General features: G+C 37.9%; 1 long non-coding RNA gene across 1 annotated transcript in view; it reads right to left on the reverse strand.

Annotated features, from left to right (window-relative positions):
- Positions 1-5,837, reverse strand: part of LOC115947856 — a 9,119-nt gene that overhangs the window by 2,658 nt on the left and 624 nt on the right. The window contains exon 2 of the long non-coding RNA XR_004081702.1: positions 536-738. This is a non-coding gene — a long non-coding RNA (uncharacterized LOC115947856). The remainder of the gene's footprint in view (positions 1-535; positions 739-5,837) is intronic.

The following is a 5,837-nucleotide window of genomic DNA, read 5'->3' on the forward strand; positions in this document are numbered from 1 at the left end:
AGGGAAAGAAGCATTGGTGTAGTGTTTTGTAACTCAAAGAGAGCACGTGACAGTATATTAATCAGTCACTCTTACTGCATCCCTTCACCTGGAATCATGATTTTCTCTGTCGATGTGCCCTGGGAGCAATACAGGGAGGAAAACATCCATCCATCCAAGACTAAAGTTATTTTGCCCATAGTTGCTTCACCAAGGACTTTCATGTCAGAGCTGAAAGCAGGCTGCCCCTGGATCTGCAACCTCAATTCCAGGCCCGTCATTTAGAGAGGACAAAGAGAAGTTTGGTGTGAGTGGGAAAAAATATATTTATCTTGAAAATAGAAGTTAAAAAGTTCTGCTCTGTGATCTGTTAGCTGAATATCAGGATTTATTATCAAGTATGGCAATGTAGCTTGTAGCTAAGAAAGATGCTGGAGATTAAGAGAAGATAATTATTTGGATTTGTCTCAATTTTTTGCTTTGCAGACTGGAGGCTGGTGAGCCTATAACCTAGGAAAACATGAGAGACACAGACTATAATCTCTCCAACACTCACCTTAGAAAGCAAAGCAGACCCATGACCCCTGTAAGGTCAATGGGAGTTTTTCCACTAACTCTAGTAGAGTCTGGACTTCACTCTGAATTTTCCATTATGAAGGCCAAATTTTCCCCTCAATTTATGAAGCATGGTATTTTCCCAGCTTCAGTGCATGCCATCTCTTGTTTTCCAATGATGCATTTGAAAGCTGAAGTACACCTCTGTGAAACAAAGAGCAGGATAAGAGGATTTAAATGAAATATGCTTATAGCAAGGGACATAATGTTCACTTGGTTTGCTAATTCCACTTTCTGGCCAATATAAATGCAAAACATAATATCTCTTTGAGATGTGATATAGTCTTAGAGAAGGAAAATCACTGACCTTATGTTCAGGATGAACAGACTGACATGAGCAAAGAAATCCTATGATGCCTATCTCCCATTAACTGTTTGTTTACAAAGTTAGCCTTGTAAATTTACCTGAGAAAATAGCAGATTTTAAAAGAAAGCATTTCCATAATTCTCTGCAGTTCTGCTGCTCCTGCAAGTCCATCAGGATATCCAATTCAACGGGATAGGAGCTCCATTTTTAATATTTTACATTTTAATTTGAATAAGTAATTGTCTTTTTCTTCTTTTCATGTTTTCAGGCTTCATGGAAATAGTACAGAAAAGATGATCTCCCAGATCTGGAGGACTCAAAATTAAGAATGGCAACAACATGCAAGACCCTCATTTTTTTTGACCATTTTAAAACTTTTGAACTGCAAATGCTTAAGGTCACAGGACCAAGTATTAAATATGCCTTTAATTCTGGGACCCCAGGGTTACTTTGTGGTACATTAGCACTTTCAATTCTAATGTGATCATTTTCAGCCTGAGGCTGAAACAAACCATTTATGGGAGCATACTAAGTAGTTTGATCCTTTGCTCACCACAGAAATGAGTACAGTGATTAAAAAAAAAAATCCATACAACAGAGCCCTGGATGTGCATAAGGGCTAGATTGTATGCTTAAGAGCAAAGTAGGCAGGAGAGTACATGAAAACATATACTTGGGCTCAATGACTCTCAATGAGCATTAGAGGTCACAATGCAAAAAGCAATTCGACATGAGAAATTCCACTGATGTGATAACAAAGTTAATAAGAGCAATGAGTGTATTATATATATATATACAAGGAAGACGTGATTAGGAGAGGAGATGAAGGTAATTTTATCTCTCTGTGCAGGGCAAAATTGACTACTAGGAGAATCCTTCACAGCTGTAAAATATCACTGAAAAAAACACAAAGAAACTCAAAACTCATATTAGGACTGAAACAAGTAGAGCATCTTCCAGACAAAACCAGAATAAATTTTCTTTATCTTCTCAGAAAATTTTGGAATGCTCATAAGAAAGAAACCCAAACAAAAAATCTCTCAAAAATAATCTGAAGATACAGTACGTAATCTTTGATGCAGTGCACTTTGATACAGTGGACAAGCCAGCATGTAGGAAAAGGTCCAATGTATTTAGATGAAAACACATCTTTCCTTACTTGATCCAAGATGCATGATTAGACACTGTTCTAAAGGAAATGACAAGTATTTGCCTCTCCCTGTGTTGACTTTAGGCTTAGCCGCCTGACAGAAGAGCACACATAAATAAAACAGAGTTAATGGAGCAAGATATAGTCATAAGTAGATGAAATGTAGTGGCCTGTGATGTACACAAGGTCAAACTAGATGATCTAATGGTCCCTTCTGGCCTTAAACTTCATAAATTGTTTCTCACAGCTGCCCTAATGATCTAGTTGCCAGTTTAGACTTGAGTTGGCTATGAGTTTTCCACACCAATTTCATTGCAATAGCAGCATCCGGGACAATTTCAGGGCCAGAAGCACTGCAGGTGGCTGAGAAATGGTTTGTACCTGGTGTCCCATGCACATCAGGAGTGGCACAATGTAGTGATACATGGCACTTGGTTTTCAGGATTTTTGTTTCTGGAGTCATCGTGGTTTCATTGTCCGGGCTAGCTTGTCCCCAGAAAGGCGCATCTTTCAAAGAATCTGATATTCCAAAGTGATTGTTAGGAAGCCTGTGAGCTTGTACTCACATCTGTGAGGCTGTTCATGTACCTGAGCATAGCACTGCTCCAGTGCTGAACAGACCACAAGCCCCTGTAGAACCTCTATGGACAATACCTAAAACCAGTTATTTTAGGCAGATGGAGGCCTGAAGGCTGATTTTCTCATTTGAAAAACAATCTCATTAGTTTACTTCATCAGCTGGCTGCACCTTGCTGTAGGTGCTTTGTACCATGGGGAACACGCTTTTCTTCTCCATCCCATAAAGCTCTCCCATTCATTAGGATTTTTGTGCAGAGTGGTTTACTTGTGGAGGGATTCAATTTCTGTAGGCATCACAATAAAGACAGATGTCCATCAAGTCTGTTAGAAATTAGCGATATCCTTTCATTCAAATTTAATCAGAAGCGATGTTTAACTTGCATTTGTGAAGGATGAGGCATTCAGATGTGGTTTTATGGTTACAAAACACATGTAATGATTTTGATACTGGAGCCAAAAGGACATCATCAGACAGGAAGAAAATTGTCTCCTTGGTAATATTTAAAATACTTTCAAAACTAAATGCCTTCAGTTGATGCATTCCTAGCTCTTGAAGGGCATAGTAAATTCTCTAATGTATTAGAAATTATATCTAAATGTAATCAGCAAAAGCACTGGTACAGTTAATTTCCAGATGAGACCTTGAAATTCTGCTGTATTTTTCAGATATCATTGTTACACTATCATCCCCTTAATTAATTATTTAACACAATTATCCCTTCTTGCCCTCCATAAGAGTGAGCAGTTTACTTAGTTATATACAAAATTATAGGCTGATACAATTTGCTGGCTAGAAAAATCACTGCTGGTTTTTTGTATTTATTTGTGTAGAAACACAGGCATACAGACACATTTTGTCTTATTGCATAGCTGATAAATTATAATTGATTTACAAATATTTTCTGGATACTTTACTCTAACGTACCATTATACTAAGAACATGTTGATTATAACAAAAAGCACAGAAATTTAGATGGTACTTATGCATCTGCTTATACGTATATGTGATTTTCCGCGCTGGTGTAAAATGCATGGGGTATTTTTACAATTGCAAATATTTACTGCAATTAAAATTTAAAATAATTAAAATTAATAAATAGTGAAATAATTATTATTTTTAAATAAATGACTGAAAAATATTTAGTTATAAAATTATGTGATATACCACAGTTCCAAAATACTTATATGTATAAAATGTAACTGCAAAAACATCCTTAAACACCTTTTTGGTTACTAATGTCTCATTTGATTTGAGACTTGACTTCAGGCAGTCAGCTCATTGCAAATACTCCTGTGGGCTTGCTTGGGAAATATTAACACATTTTACATACAAAAATGAAAGGTCCTGGACTTTGGCACATACTCTGAGCCATGCCAGAGTGAGACAACAGAATTCAGTCTAGTTTTACTCTGCTTCCTTTTCTCTACAGTATGAAGGCATCTATGAAGGAAAGTAAAACTATCTTTTTTAATGGTCCTTAAAGTTTGTTAAGGCACCTCAAATGTCCAGTAGCAATTGAATTGCACCCTAAAATGTCAGCAAAATTTTAATTAGAAGAAAGGGAATCTTAAATGTATCCTCTGCCATCAAAAAAAGTGTAATTAAAAAAAATCTTATCAGGAAGATGCACCAAATTTCAGAAGCTGTCACTGATTTAACTAATGATGAAATCCTTTTAAAAATTATAGTCATGTGCTTTGATAAACATTATAAAGTCTTGGTCCATTACTAGTCCTTCTTCATTCAGTGAAGTTGAAGTACTTTGGGAAAATTTAAGGAAGGAAGAATATTTGTTGTGAATTAAAATTCTGGGAAAATTATACATCTCCATAAAATTTGTTATTAAGCAATTTTTCTTGTGAATTTTACAAAAGCAACTGAAAATTCAATTAGCTTTGCTTTATGGATTTAATTACGCTTTTAAATAGTTTATTTTCAGTGGTTTTATTCGTTTTCAAATACTGAGAAGAAATTATCATATGCTCAGAATAATTTTGCTGTTTTCCTTAAATCAGTATTTTCCATTAGCAATATTTCTTTCCCTCTTTTCTGTACAGAGACATTTCTGACTGACATAAATGAACTCAGCAGTCTATTCCTACAGCCTTAGGAGGAAATGAAAATAAAAGGCCAAAGCAGAGAAAAAAAGATTTCAAATTGTCGTAAAACAAAATTAAGCTCTTGGCAAGAATTTGTGTAATATATCTAGCAGTTTTAAGATTATCAACCAAACCTCACTGCTTGTGTTAATCTAGTATGAACCTTTGTCTTTCTGGTGAGATTTTCAGATTCTGTGAACAATGCATGGAGATTGTAATGATGGCCCCCTGTCCTCTTCAAGTTGATTTCACCTATCATTACAGCTTTGGCACTAATTAGAGCTAGCTAATAGATAAAGATAAAAATACAATTACTACTTTGAAAAGCACAAGACTTTGTTGGTGTACCAAATTTTTTGGTAGGCAATTTTCACTTGCTGCAGACACAATGAACGTTTTCTCTCCATTTCAGTTTTAATTTAATTTCCTTCTATAGTATTTCTAATAATGTTCTAAACTATCATTCTTATAACAACTGAGAAAAATTAGTTAGCACCATGAAATTTTAAATTGCATTGGGTTTTTATTTAAAGGAAGCATTTGCCTCTGTTTTCCCCGTTTACTTGAGCAAAGCAGTGTTTGGAACCGGTCGGTTTTGGAACCTCTCGGTTTTGGAACCTCTCGGAAAGCCGGGTGTCTACTAAGGAAAGCAGGAGCCTCCCTTGGAATGGAAAATATAAACCCCCTCCCACTGAATTATTATGATTTTGAAATTAAGCGGCTGTTGGGCAAAGAGATGAGGATAGAAATAACATTTCTTTACTGGTGTGTATGCTAAAGCAAACAAGCACCCACGGCTGCGGCACCGACACCAAACAGGACCCGGGGCCCAGTCCCGGCCTGCTCGGCCCTTTCCCTCTGCTGCAGTTCCGGGCACGGCCAGCAGGGGCGCTGCTGCTCCCGGGGGCGGGGCGGCTGCGGCGATTCCCCCGCGCCTGCAGGGGGCGCTGTGGCGCGGGCTGGGGAGCGCGCGTTGATGGCGGCTCGGCCCGGACGGGAAGGGAGGGAGGAGAGGCTTCGCCTCACAGCCCTGGGGCAGCCGATCCCGGTGCCCCAGCAGGACTCTGAGGAGCACCAAGCCGGGACGGCAGGAGGCTCGGCAGGCAG

This window comes from Geospiza fortis, unplaced genomic scaffold, assembly GCF_000277835.1.
Source record: "Geospiza fortis unplaced genomic scaffold, GeoFor_1.0 scaffold12, whole genome shotgun sequence".
NCBI lineage: Eukaryota > Metazoa > Chordata > Aves > Passeriformes > Thraupidae > Geospiza > Geospiza fortis.